At 36.0% G+C, this 14,747-nt stretch overlaps 1 protein-coding gene across 8 annotated transcripts in view; it reads right to left on the bottom strand.

Annotated features, from left to right (window-relative positions):
* Positions 1-14,747, bottom strand: part of NSD3 (nuclear receptor binding SET domain protein 3) — a 103,790-nt gene that overhangs the window by 81,591 nt on the left and 7,452 nt on the right. The window contains exon 1 of one of the 8 annotated variants that reach the window (XM_055567052.1): positions 3,703-4,907. The exons of the other annotated variants lie outside the window; for them this stretch is intronic. The gene's annotated coding sequence lies outside the window, so the exon portion shown is untranslated. Of the gene's footprint in view, positions 1-3,702; positions 4,908-14,747 lie in introns of those variants that run through there. 8 annotated transcript variants of the gene reach the window in all.

Genomic DNA, 14,747 nt, shown 5'->3' with positions numbered 1-14,747 from the left:
GGCTGAGACAATGTTGGGCCGACGTTCATTCCAGCTCTTCCTTCCTTCCCATTCTGCCGCTGCTACAATAGGAGGGAGACCAAAAGTTGCAGCCAGGTTGTCCCCACCCCAATCCATACAGGTTCCTCTAATAAAGCACGTTGTTTACTGAGCACCTACTATGTACCCGTCACCACACTAAGCACTAAAGCTGTAGAGATGAAAATTCAGACATGGTTCCTGGAATCCCACAGGTGCATTACTACTGGAGAGAGAAAAAAAAAAAAGCATGAAGGGAAAGTGCTGGAGATGAGGCTCCATTAAATGCACTTATTCATTTCATATTGAGGGCCTGTCTTACGTTTGGTCCTAAGTACTAGAGATAAAAGATGAGCAAGACAAGAGTCTCTGTGGACACAAAGGGACAAGTGTCCTGGAAGCCAAAGGAAAGCATCCGAGGGTGAGAAGTGGGGGGATGTGGGACAGAGAGGATTCAGGGGACCTCAGACATTTCCAGGTATAGGAAAACAAACAGTCCTAAACTGTGGAAGGGAGGGGAGTTACATTAACCTACATCACCTAAAACAGTTAAGAGCTTCCTTGGCATCTTAGTTTCACACCTTCTAAATGATCTAGATTATATACATATACTTCTTGATATGCTGCAAAACCAAATTACAAGGATTTGATGAAAGGACATTACATAATTCAGGGAAATAAAACAACTTCAATGCCAAAGAATATGGCAAGACTGAAGTTTACAATGAGGAACGGGACTATTCCATCTCTGAAACTGACATCAAGTGGTGAGCACACTCAATAAACAGATCAAACACAAGGGAATGCTACAGCAAGGGGCTACAGGCTTAGATGAACGATGTATGTTAATATGCACTAAGAGCCGTTAGGTAACTAGTGTTACTGAAATGCCACAGGCTCCTTTTTAGCAGCATGAATTCAGAACTGACTGTACAGTTTTGCTTTGTCCCTCCTAAAAGCATCATGAATAAAGCAGGCAAGTATCTACACCTTGATTTATATGACCAACATAAAACCAAATGAAAAGCAGGTAATCAGGACTAAGAGGAAATAAAACAAAATAAAATTTCCCCCTACTATTTTTAAGCTTTTTCAAAAATTTAGTATGTACTTTTACTATATTTCATCAAGTAATCTTTTCATGAGAATTAACTTATTGTGGAAGATGCTTTATTAAGTTCTGGAAATTCAGAGTATAAACACAGCATACAAAAGAGTCACTGGTTGACAAGAGATGTTTTTTCCCAGGAAACTGAATATTTACATAACTGTATTTAATATGAAGCTTGCTACCATGAATCTAATAATTCTACAGGCATATATAAACTATTAACATATTTTCCAAAAGAGCAGTTATATTAAACAATGAAGCTTTGTCTTATGTTCAGAGTATAAAAACTGCAACCACTACTAATGGGATTAAGAGAAACTATCACAACATTATCTCTGTTGAGGATAACAAATTATAAGAAGAATCTGAAACTAATAAAAGTGAAAAAAGTGAAAGTTAAGTCACACGGTCCCTTATTTGTGATCCCATGGACTGTAGCTTGCCTGACTCCTCTGTTCATGGAATTCTCCAGGCAAGGGAGTACGGGAGTGGGTTGCCATTTTCTTCTCCAGGGGATCTTCTCTACCCAGGGATCAAATCCGGGTCTCCTGCATTGCAGGCAGATTCTTTACTAACTGAGCCACCAGGTACACCCTTTTTTTTGGATCATTTATAGGCTAATACAAAACCCGGACTAAATACAAAATCAACTTCTATTAGAATGCCAACCTGTATTAGAGGCGTCTTTGAGTAACTTCAGCATTCAGAGAATTGCCAAATGTGTTCTGATTTCTAAAGTTCATATTTATCTTTAATTTCCAAAGCAAAGGGTAGCCATGCCTTCTTTGGTCATGGAAAAACCAACCAACCAGCAAGACAAAACTGATACTTCACTTCTACCAGAAGTACTGGGTACTTTTATGTTTTGCTCACTGCTGTTAATTCTCTCCCCCAGCACAGTTAGGGAATGAACAAGGCTGCTAAATGAACACAGGAAAGGCAGAAGAGACAAAAGGAAATTAGAACCTCTATCTTATTGAATGTTCATTTCCAACCAGGTAATGAAGACAGAATTAAGTAGGATTTGGCTATCAAACTACAGTCAAAAGTATAGCTCCAGGGACTTCCCAGCAGTCTGGTGTTTAAGACTTTACCTTCCAATGCAGGGTGTGTGGGTTTGATCCCTGGTTGGGGAGCTAACATCCCACATGCCACACAGTGCAGCCTCAAACTAAAAAAAAAGAGGGGGGGAGAAGTACAACCCCAAATCATAGCATTAGTATTTACCATAGTAGGACTTCAACTTCATAATCTATGCAGATAATTCCAATGTGTACCTCGTCAAATGTGCATGTTATACTAATCTCTAAAATTACTGACATTTCCCAAGAGCCAAATATGAGTTACCAAATCATATTTGGTCTTTAGCATCTGGACTTGACGTAAGCCACTGATCAAGAAGAAAGTGATCTGGGACTTCCCTGGTGGTCCGGTGGTTTAAGACTCCATGCTCCCAATGCAGGGCGCCCCCACTCCATCCCTGGTCAAGGAACTAGATCCTACCTGTCACAACTAACAATTCCATAGGCCACAACTAAGAACTGGTGCAGCCAAGTATTTTAAAAAGTGGTCCAAAATTCAAACATATGACTGAGAATCAGACTGAGAAAGCAACACAACTCATCAAGTTCACACTCTGAAACAAGGGTTTTCAGCGTCGGCACTGCTGACATTTGAGAAGGCTGTCATGTGTATTCGAGATATTTATCAGCATTCTGGCCTCTACCCACTAGATGCCTGTAGTCCACCTGGCCAATAATAATTTAAAAAAAAAGTCTCTAAACATTGCCAAATGTCCCTTGGAGGGCAAAATCACCCTTGGGTTGAGAACCACTGCCCTAAAAGGATGTTGACCAAAATGTACATCCTTACTGGAGTCTGTTCTCTTTTGTTTTGTCTTTTGCTTCTCTGTTGAGTCTATAAAGAACAAATAAAGGGCTTCCCTGGTGGTTCAGTGGTTAAGAGTCTGCCTTGCAACGCAGGGGATACCTGTTTGATCCCTGGTCTGGGAAGATCTCATGTGCTGAGGAGCAACTGAGCCCACACTCCGCAACTACTGAAGCCCGTGCACCTAGAGCCCATGCTCCGCAACAAGAGAACCCACCGCAACGAGAAGCCCGCACACCACAAGAAGAGTAGCCCCCGCCAGATGCAACTAAAGAAAGCTTGCGTGCAGCAAGGAAGACCCACCACAACCAAACAAGAAAAAAGATTTAAAAATCTTAAAAAAAAAAAAGTTAGCATGTCACTGTAAGAAATACGATTCATAAATGATATAAAAGATTTAAAAATCTTAAAAAAAAGTTAGCATGTCTCTTTAGGAAATAAATTCATTAATTATTAATTAAGAAAAGGCTCATATTTCTTCAGGTTGTATACTATTTTTCAATGACTAATACACAGATGTTTTCCTGAATATGGCATATTTATGAGTATTCAAAGGTTAAACAAAGAAACCTGCAACAACTCAGAACAGACCCAGATTTTAATCTGTAATATATTAAGAATCTCTCTGAAATGTCAACAAAAATACTTTCAAATGCTTCAAGTAAAATAATTTATTGAGCACTTACACTGTGATGTTCCAAGTGTTTTACAAGTATTTTCATTTAATCTTCAGGAAACTCCTGCAGTTTTTTGCGGTATCTCCATTTTATAGATGAGGAAACTGAAGGACAGACAGGTTAGGTGGCCTCCCCAAGGTCACACATGAAATAAGGGCAGAGACAGGAGTCAAAGCAGGTAGTCTTGCCTCATGACCTGTACCCTTTACCACATGCTATACCGTCAGTAGCCATGGAATCACTTTTCTGTCACATCTGTATCGATTCAGAAAGACAACCATTACTACTTCAGGAAACATCCCTACAATTAACAAAGGCTGCATCTTTAACTTGCATAGAAGCTGTGATGGAAAGAATAAGGACTCCCCAACCAAACGCCCACATCCTAATCCCCAGAACCTGTGAACACGCTACCTGATGTGGCAAAAAAAAGGACTCTGCAGTTGTGATGAAGTCAAGGATTTGACAATGGAGAGATTATCCATGTGAATAGGCCCAGGGTAGTGCCCAGGATCCTTACAAGTGAAAAGGGGATGGAGAAGAGTCAGAGAAAGGTTTGAAGACGCTCTGCTCCGGCATGAAAAATGAGGAAGGGGAACATGGGCCAGGGAACGCAGGCGCCTCTAGAAGGTGGAAAAGGCAGGGAGAGTCTCCTCAAGAACTTCCTTCATCCAGGAGGAACGCAGTCCTGCTCATACCTTGATCTTAGCCCCATGAGACCCACGGAGGCCTTCCAGCACCCAGAACGATAAGATAATACATGTGTACTGCTTTAAATTTTGTTGTGTTTAAGCCGTTAAGTTTGACAACATTTGTTAGTGAGTCAACAGGAAACTAATGCGGTGTCTTCTGTGACAGCATTTCTAAACACTCCCTTTGTCTTTATTAGTTCTACTGCAAAATAGGTAGGGAGAAGCAAAATTCCCTTAGATTCCTTAACCTAAGATTTGGGGAACACGAAACAGAAATGTCACCTGCAAAGGTTTTAGCCCACCACAACATGAATAGTCCTATCTATGGATACAAAGATGCTAATGTGACCTACGACCTGCCCCTAGACAGCCAGAAGCCTTTAGATTTTAACTGCTAAGAAGGTGTTGCTGCCACCTTTCACAATGCGGAAGGGAAGGAAAGGATTTCTTCCCATTTTGTTACCACAATCACTGCCACTGTCGATGCTCTGGATTTCACTTTCGTTCTAGTCAGAGACGTGACACAAAAAACGGAAAGGCAGTAAAGCCATCATCATGCACGACATGATAATGTTATGGATCCTTTCATTACTAAAATACTGTATCTTTCAATCAGACAACCAAAATCTCCAGGCCACACTGGAATTTGTGGTTGCTTTTCACAAAATTATGTGATGGGTATGGAGAAAACTTGCAGTAGTAAAGACAGCACTACGGTAAGAGCTATTGTTTAAAAGTCTGTTAAACATGTAATAGACACAGTTAAAAAAGCCCCCTCGCAGCCATCCAAATGAACTCTACCAAGCCAACATTTTGTCTAATGAACAACTTCTCACTGGAAATTTATTTGGTAAAGGTGAATAATGTATACGTTGCCTAAATAAAAAGATTTTCAATCACATTTCAAAACATTAACTATTTAAGCCTATGTACAGGAACAGATTAGTAAAAATAACATCCTTTTCACACTTACCATGCTGGCATTTAAAGATCAGAACTTAAATCACCCAATTTACTGGAAGAGACATTTGATCTCTGACTACCCACAGATAACTCAAACCACTATCAAACAGTGCTTTTATCAGGTAAAGTGCCCATGTCTGCTGCGCAGTGATGTCCATTCAAAGATGATAAGTCAAAATACCACACTGGAAAACCAGAGTTTGGCAGCGCTCTCTGTTCCGACCAGTGGCAAACAAATAAGTGATTTCAAGTAAATCCCTTAATCTCTAAGAGGTTAGGAAATAAGGCTGAATACTCAAAAACCAACCATGGAAATATTTTCTCACTTGTTTTTCCATTTTGTCAATTGTATGATGTTTTGTGTGCAGACGATTTATTTAGTACATATGTGTATGCCTGGACAAAAGTCTGTTTTTAAAATAAGAGTTCCCAGAGAAATGCTTCTATACAAAATCATTATAAACTAATGCCATAAATTGCTCACGCCAACACCACCAAGAGAATCAAAAGCTGACCCTCACCCTGCCTATACCCGGACTCTAAGTGGCTTCTTATTCCAGATACACTAATATATCTAATTCCCCACAAAGTCTTTTTCTCCTTTTGTTTGTGACATGGTTCATTACTGAACATCAACTATGGACCAGGCCCTGTTCTAGGTCCTAGGAAATCAAAGGAAATATGATCCTAGTCTCATGGAGCTTAAAGAAGCATGAAAATTTCAGATGATGATAAGCTATCAATACTATAAAACAGGATACAGTGACTGCAGGATACAGTAACTCCTGGATTGTTATCAAAAGGATTAGTAGAATCCAAACCAGGAATTAGTCATATAGAAAGACTGGAGGAAGACATGTGAAGAAGTGATTACCAGCCATATCTTTTATTTTCTTTCAAGTTCTCTTTGTCTCAAAGGCTTCCGAGGCTATAGTAAAAAGATTTAAATAACAGTTTATAGTCACTTATTCCACGTAATATAAGAAGTTTAAGATTTCAACATTATTTAACCATAATGACGCCAAAAAAATACTGAAATGAAACCATTTTATTGATCAGTTGTACACAGTCTGTTTATAACTGCAACAATCAAAAGTTTTTTAAAAGACTTTTATATTTTAAATTGTTTTACTTAAAATTTTTAAATATTTAAAATTTGTATGGTATAAAATAATCAAATAACTAAGTTGTTTCCTGTGAATGGATTTATTTACTATCTAAAATAATGAGCATTTGAAAAAATGAGATGTTAAAATCCCAACCCCACAAAAACACAATATACCATAACCACAAGGGCAAAAAGGGTGAAAATGTCCACTTCTACTTAATTCCTTCCCTTCAAGAATACCTAAATCTGGGCTATGTGATTAATTTTAGACAAAGTAAAATTAAATAAAATTTAGTTCTCAAGTACACTAGCCACATTTCAAGTGCTCAAAATCCACAGTGGCGAGTGGCCACTATACCGGCCAGCCAGAGACAGGGTATTTCCATCTCTGCAGAAAACTCTATTGGTCAGTGTGGATGTAAATCATTTCTCCAATTTGACCCAAACACAAACATCCTAAAAAAAGCTTATAAACATAAGGGTGATAATACTTTTTTTTTTTTTCAAGAAACTGGTGACCAATACTGTAAAGCTCGACAGAAATCACATACAAAGAAATTGAGCAATCAGACCTGCATGCCACAATAAGGTAAGATAAATCAGGGACAAGGGAAAACGTGCTCTGACTTTGGCCTTGAAGTCGTGAGCCTTCGGTTTTCATTGTGATTCTACCTCTCTGGCTTGGCTTCATGAATTCTGAAGACATACAACATATTAGGACTTCTGTTTACAGTCCATAATAAAGGTTAAATGAGGTGATCCAGATCACCTGAAATGACCCCAAACAAGGGGAAAACAAACTATGATTCCTCCCAGTCACCAACATATAAATGTATGGTTTGGATATGCATGCTGACAAGAACATATGTGATTTTAAAAATTAACTTTATTGTCTCACCTACCCTATTGATATTACTTAAAGGCGTTAATTATTTGCAATAGCAAACAATTACATTGAATTCACAACCAATACCTATTTACAAAATTAAGATTTTAAGGGTAAAGCATGATCACCATATTTCTTTCTACAAAATTCACTAAGTAAGGGATCAAAATGTGTTAGAGAAGTGGCACTTTTTCTTATCATTTTTAATTTTTCTGAGTGTATACCACTAGTAATAGAGCAACACTATTTTTGTTTTAACTTTTGCTCTTGTAGTAGGGTACAGCCGATTAACAAACAATGCTGTGACAGTTTCAGGTGAACTGTGAAGGGACTCAGCCATACACATACATATATCCATTCTCCCTCTAACTCTCGTTCCAGCTAAGCTGCCACAGAACACTGAGCAGAGTTCCATGCAGCAACACTATTTTTAAAACATAATTGTTATAAACATAACTACTCCATAATCTGTTTTAACTCCAGTGTCATCACCTCAAATATATTCTAAAATTTTCACTTAATAATTTTCCACTAAACATATGTTAAGAGAAAGATGATGGTCAAGGACATTAAAATATCCTGTATAAGGGAGTGAAGTATGTGAAATTAAACACAATTAGTGAATGAAATACAAAAACAAAAAAAACCCCAAAACCCCACTCTATAATTTCATTTAACCAGGAGCCCTGTCACTAAATACAGTCATACAATTTTCACTTGACTATTAAGTTACTATTCCATTAAGTTACACAACAGTTTAGGTTGCTTTGTAGTTCTTATTTTTTCCTGACTAAACCACATTACTATTGAACTTCCTTGCACCAATACAAAACACCCAATTTCCCTTATCTGTTTGGCTTAACCTCACCATCCTCACTTTGTTCTTGACCACATTGGGTAACAACAGATATGGCAACCACTGAAAGAAAATTCACATCAAATTATTTTCCAATGCCTTACGTCAAGGAGACTAGCTCACAGTGAAAATTACGACAGACATGTGACTTACATCCGTCATCTTGTTCTACTTACTATGAAGTCTAGTAAACTAACAAGTTCATCCACATAGTTTCCTTCCTCTTTCCCTGGCAAAATGTTTAATTATAGTAAATTGGTCTGAGATTGTTAAAATTTTACTTTCTTTTACCATAGCAAGGCAATGTATCACAGAAATGATATGTAGTTTTTAAAGTACTAAGCAATTTACCATAACATCTAAAATGATAATTTACTAAGTTTATCTTTCCTATAAAGACCAGTGTTTTTTTTCATTTGGTTCATCACTTTAGTATTTTAGGTTCAATTGCATTCAACATTTCACCTTTAAAATAAACAATGAAGAAAACATAAGGGACTTTATACCATATATATTCAAATTTTACATTATCACTTATTTGCTTCATCAGAACACGAAGCACTGGTGAAGCTATAGCCATCAAGCTGTTGTAATAACAACAGTGGAAGTAAATTTCGACTGGAAAGTTAACTTCATGTTTATACTTGCACCAGCATGAATTCTCTTTACCAACTGAGAAACACCCATGTAACCCATGCAAAGATCGGCTCAGGCACTAATTACCGTTCAACCTTTAACATCTATGGAAGTGCATTTAGGCCAACTGAGTTCACATCTTCACCCAAGAAACATCTGACTAAAGAATAGCTCATTTTGCATGTTATTTTTCTTATATTAAAAAAACATTTATTATCAGCTACGTGCCCGGTCTAGTTCTAGGTACTCTCTAGCACTTCTAGTTTGGATCCCTATAATTTCCAAAAGTAGTCATTTTTTCATCTCTACTTTAGAGGTAAGAAAACATTGAGCCCCAGTGGTAAGAGGTATGGTGGGGATAAGAACTGAGTTCTCCTTGACTCTTGCCCTATAGTCCACTGACCGTTTTTTTTTTTTTTTTTTTTAAAAAGGATGTTTTGTTAAATGGCTCAAAGCAAACAGAACAACTTTCAGGGTGAAGGTCAGTCAGAGCAAAGCAAGTCTCTTAATAAAAACAAAGCCATACTTTTTATATGATGACAAGTTTGCTACAGTTGATTATATAGGTATAGCATACTTTCCATAGACAATTTCTAAAAAAAGGTGTTTCTAAATAAAATTTGAATGAAAAGAAAGGTATTTTAAAACCATATACAACACTGTCTCATTAAAGGCATCTTGAACAGAAAGATGATTTTATAATTCAAAAAATCTACCACATATTTTATGTCATGTTTTCTTAACATAGGAATATGAGCATCTTGTTTTCATAGGTGAGTTTTAAATCAATTCATACACAGATACAAAGTATGCATCAGTTATATCTTAATAAAGCTGGAAATAAAAATTTTCAAAAATAAATGCTAGGAATTATAAAGGAAAAAACTGTACCACAAGCTGCTGTGTCCTTGTATACTTATACTACACTTTTAAAAACCACAAATAAATGCAATTAAAAAAAAAAACAAAGCCTCTATGATATTGCTGGGAGTTTAAATTTGTTTGAACCTTGCTGGAAATGTTCTAAAATTGACTGTGGTAACAGCTGAACAATTCCGTGAATATATTAAAACCATTACACTGTACATTTTAAATGGCTGAATTGTATAGTATGTGAATTATTTTTCAACAAAAATGTTATTTAAAAAACTTTAATTCTACATTTATTGTAATGAAATCATCAGTCATATAATTTTTTAATATTTAAGAATATTCATCAAATTACAATATCTATCTAAAAACTGCAAACTGCCTAAAATACCATCGATAGAATAATGATAAACAGATATGCCACACACAATTATATATATCAAGTTAAAAAAATCACATTCTCAAGAAAATTTATTTCACAATAAAGCAGGTTATAAAATGATATTGTGCACCATTACCGTTTGTCCAAAAAAAAAAATGCATAGGAAAGACACCGGAAGGATACAGAACAAAATGTTAACTGCAGCTATTTGCAGTTGGTAAGATTTCAGGGGATTATAATCTTTATATCTTATTGCAGTTTTCAATTTCTCTATAATAAACAAGACTTAAATAATTTAAACATAATAAATGTTTTTAAACTAGCAGCCACTTTGGAAAGGACAATTTTCCATTAAAAATTAAAAACTAATAGGGCTATCAGCATTTCTTTGGGGTGCTACCTGTGTAGACCTATAGGCATAAAGGTGTAATTCTTTAATTAATGCCTTAACCTCAATACCTTAATTCCATCACACAATAAAATAAATTCTAATGATCAAGGCTTACATGTACAGGTGATAACATAGAAAACATGAGATGACCAAAAGCATATTAACCCTACTTAATACACAAAACCAAATTACCTAATTTAGGTTTAAAAACTGTATCAAATCATGTTTGTTTCCATATCTAGGAAAACAACATATATGCTCATTTCAAGATTGAAAATAAACATTTCTCTTTCTTGCAGGAGGAAAAATTAGCTAGGCATGTATTTAACGTTCACCCAACATAAAAAAGAACAACATCCTATTGGAATTCTAGGTAAAGCATAACAAGAAGCTTCTTGCCACAACCAAACATGAAATACCATATTCTGCTGTATTTGGATCCTGAAGAGATCATGAGAAACACAGAGGGCTTAAAATAACAAAATTTCAAAAGCCAGGAAAAGGCTTTATGTATGCAGATGTTCTTTGTCATTTATAAAAATGTCCTTCACAAAGTCTCGTTGGAGAATTTTACTCAAATAGACTGTGTTCATCAGGTAGTCAGAGAGGAAAAAAATTCAACTTTTTTCTGCTATCAAAATCCTCCAGAGACTTCCTTGGTGGTCCAGTGGCTAAGACTGCACTCCCAATGCAGGGGGCCAAGTTCGATCCCTGGTCAGGGAACTAGATCCTGCATGATGCAACTAAGACCTGGCACAGCCAAATAAATAAATGTCTTTTTTTTTTAATCCCCTAAAAAAAAAAAACCCCTAAAGCCAATAAAGCTAACATTTAACCTTTCCCAATCTATAAGAAAATAGTCTAGAAATCGAGGGGAGCATATTAAAATAGGTTTCTCCAGTTAAGAAAGAAATTTGATTCACCTAGCCAAGATGCAGTGAGGGTAAAACTCAGGATGCACCACAGATGAAGCGTCACACAGGCTGCCACTGCTGCCTGCTTCTCAGGTTGATACTTTTCCTCATGGTTACATTAATGTGAAAGCAAGAGAGTCAAACTAGTTTTTGTAAATAAGATACTTAAGTTAGGAGATTATTGATATAGGCAAATCTGACATTTTCGAAGCAAAAGCCATTGTTAAGAGTTTGCACATAAATCTAAAACCAGTAGTCACTGAATCTGACCAGAAAGTGTAACGGAGACGAACTCTGAAGAAACAACTTTGTGTAACACAGCATGATTGTTGTAGGATTCAGCATTCTTTTTTTCCACGTTCATTAGTAAAGCACCAAGATTTCAAATCACTAAATGACTACACCAAATGTTGGGAAACTTTTTTTTTTTAATTGTCTAGGTAACACTTTGATAACAACAAAAACTGGTAATTCGGTTTTTACTGAGTGTTGACCCCTCCCTCTTGGTTATTCATTTTTCCGCTTAGTTTTCAGCACACCATTATCCCTCAAGACCAACTACCACTACAGCAATATCACTTAAACCAATGAGGCTGTCTTTGCAGCTTTTCTTAAAGGACTTATTACCTGGGACATGACTCCATGATGTCCACTTTCTAATTGTTTGTTTATACTGTACATTTAGGTTTTATGCCTTTTTTATATATATGTCATATTTTACAACTTAAAAAGTCTTTAAAGAGGGCGTTTAAGGTTTTGTTTTTTATGTATTGCTTTCTTATGACTCCACAGTAAGACTCAACAGACACAATACTGTCTTGCCTAAGGCCAAAATACCAGTAGGCAAGCCTCCACATGAGACTTCCTAATCTTCGTTATCTCAAATCAATTTGATAAACTAAATTTTGTTTCACCCACAAAATCCAAGGAAGCCACATATTTCTTTAATTTAAAATGCCTACTTTTTAAAATTGAGTTAAATAATCCTTGGGCTTTCCAACTTCACACACACACACGTTACTGTGCTGGAATTCTATCAAACAGGCTTCCCCAGTGGCTCAGAGGTAAAGAATCCACCTGCAATGCAGGAGACTGTGGAGATGTGGGTTTGACCCCTGGGTCAAGAAGATCTCCTGGATGAGGAAATGGCAACCCACTCCAGTATTCTTGCCTGGAGAATCCCTTGGGCAAAGAAGTCTAGCAGGCTACAGTCACTGGGGTCGAAAAAGACTGGGACACTCTCAGAAAGTGTCATGTAAAAGCAAAGGATTATTATACCATAATATTCATACTCATACATCGTTAAAAAGGAAACTATATGAAAGTAAATTTTTTTTCATTTTCCTACTCGCATTCCTCTCAATATAATTCTAAACCTAGATGAAAAAAGGAACCTAGTATAAAGAGCTCTCATTGTAGATCACTCAGTGATAACACAGATGCACATCTATTGATAAAATTTAAAAATAAGCCAAAAACCATTTATCAAAGAGCTTTTCAAATCCAAAATCTTTCAACAGGCAGATGTGCCTTAGAAGTAACGACACATATCCATTTAGTAAAAATTGAACATTCTCTAAATCACAAAATTTTAAATATGCCTCTTCCCTTACTGTCATGTATGAGCACAATGTAACACAGAAGTGTTTAAAAATACTCATTAAGTCCTTATTAAGGTCAACAATAAAAATGAAACAAAAACCCTCTATTTAAAAAAGTGTTAGACAGTCATAGTATAATCAATTCCTTAAATTTATCTATATTTATATTTATTAAAAGATTAGCCTGCAGAAGTAAAACTCACCATTCATTTAAAAACTCAAATGCTGGACATGTTGTTTATTAACAAATGAATAAATCAGCTGCTCTTTCAACATATAATATAAACTTTTTTTTTAAGTAAAACTAAAAACAGCATTGCATCAAAAACAGATTTTATGGATATCAAATTCTAAACCTTTCTAAAGCTCTAATGATTTTAATTTTTTAAGTGTTTAAAACAGATTTTTTGTTTTAAAAGAACTCAATGAATAAGTATCCATGGTTATGAATTTTCTTCTTATAGTAAAAAATAATTTAAAACAATCAATGGTGCCTATGATTTTTTTAAAAAAACTTGTCTTCAATTAGGTGCTTTTAGCTCATTTAACAAACAAACTACTGTCTGAATCTTCTTTCCAAATTCTTTTCCAGGACCAAGCTGGACCTCTTCTTTTTTCTTTTTTTAAATTTCATTGATAATTTAATTAAAACAGGAAAAATTCTGCCAAAGCTACTTGATTACTCAAAACAAAATTCAAGATACCTGGGCAAGACTCACTTATACATGTAAAAATATTCTGTGCATATGATATATGTACAGCATGGTGAACAAAGTACGGAAAAAAAGAAAAGCCTTGACCTCACTCCAAGTTAAGCCCCTTGCGCTCACTATACTAACCATGCCTAACCTTGAGTATTCCCCCTCACCTTGAGCTTTGACAGAAAGCACAAGTACATTCACAATAATGAAGTAACGTGATGCGGTATAAAGTAGCGGTCCCCAACTTTTTTGGCACCAGGGACCAGATTTGTGGAAGATAATTTTTTCTAGAGACCAGGGTGGAGGGGAATGGTTTCAGGATGATTCAAGAACATTACATTTATTGCACACTTTATTTCTATTATTATTACTTCAGCTCCACCTCAGTCATCAGGCATTAGATATCTGAGGCTGGGGACCCCTGGGATAAAGAGTCAGGAAACAGGTTTGTTACCGAAGCCTTGGACTTAACTTTTTGGTCTCAGTGATTTCTCTTGTAAAATAAAGTAGTTGGACTATACTTCTTCTATATAAAGAGGCTGTCGGGGACTTAATTCAGGATCTGCTATACTACTTATAACAGCAAAAACTTGTTAACAACATCCTATTCCAAACAATGGAATACTATATGACCCTTAAAAAAAAAAAAAAAAGAAAGAAAGCTGTAGGTCCATGTGTGCTGGTTTGCAAGGATGTCCCAGGTAGCCTATTAAAACAAAAAAAGCAAAATGCAAATAATGTGATCCAATTTTATGTATTTTAAGACAAACGTATATACATATGTACAGGAATTTCTAGGAGGACACACAAGAAACCTCAAAATGGTTATTGTGGAGAATGGAGTGCTAACTTTAAAAAAATCTCTCAGTCTTTCTTAATATTTGAAACCCCACACAACTGTTGGAAGGATAGAAGGAAATCATTCACAAAAGTCACTTAGCCCAGCACATGTTTAGAGGACAACAACTATCAGCAGCTATTACTAGTGTAATTATGAACGCCAGAAACTGAATACCCAGGTTCTGGATACTTAGAATCAGACAACTAACTGAGG

This window comes from Bubalus kerabau, chromosome 2, assembly GCF_029407905.1.
Source record: "Bubalus kerabau isolate K-KA32 ecotype Philippines breed swamp buffalo chromosome 2, PCC_UOA_SB_1v2, whole genome shotgun sequence".
Lineage (NCBI taxonomy): Eukaryota > Metazoa > Chordata > Mammalia > Artiodactyla > Bovidae > Bubalus > Bubalus kerabau.
This window is presented reverse-complemented; position numbering and strand designations above follow the sequence as displayed.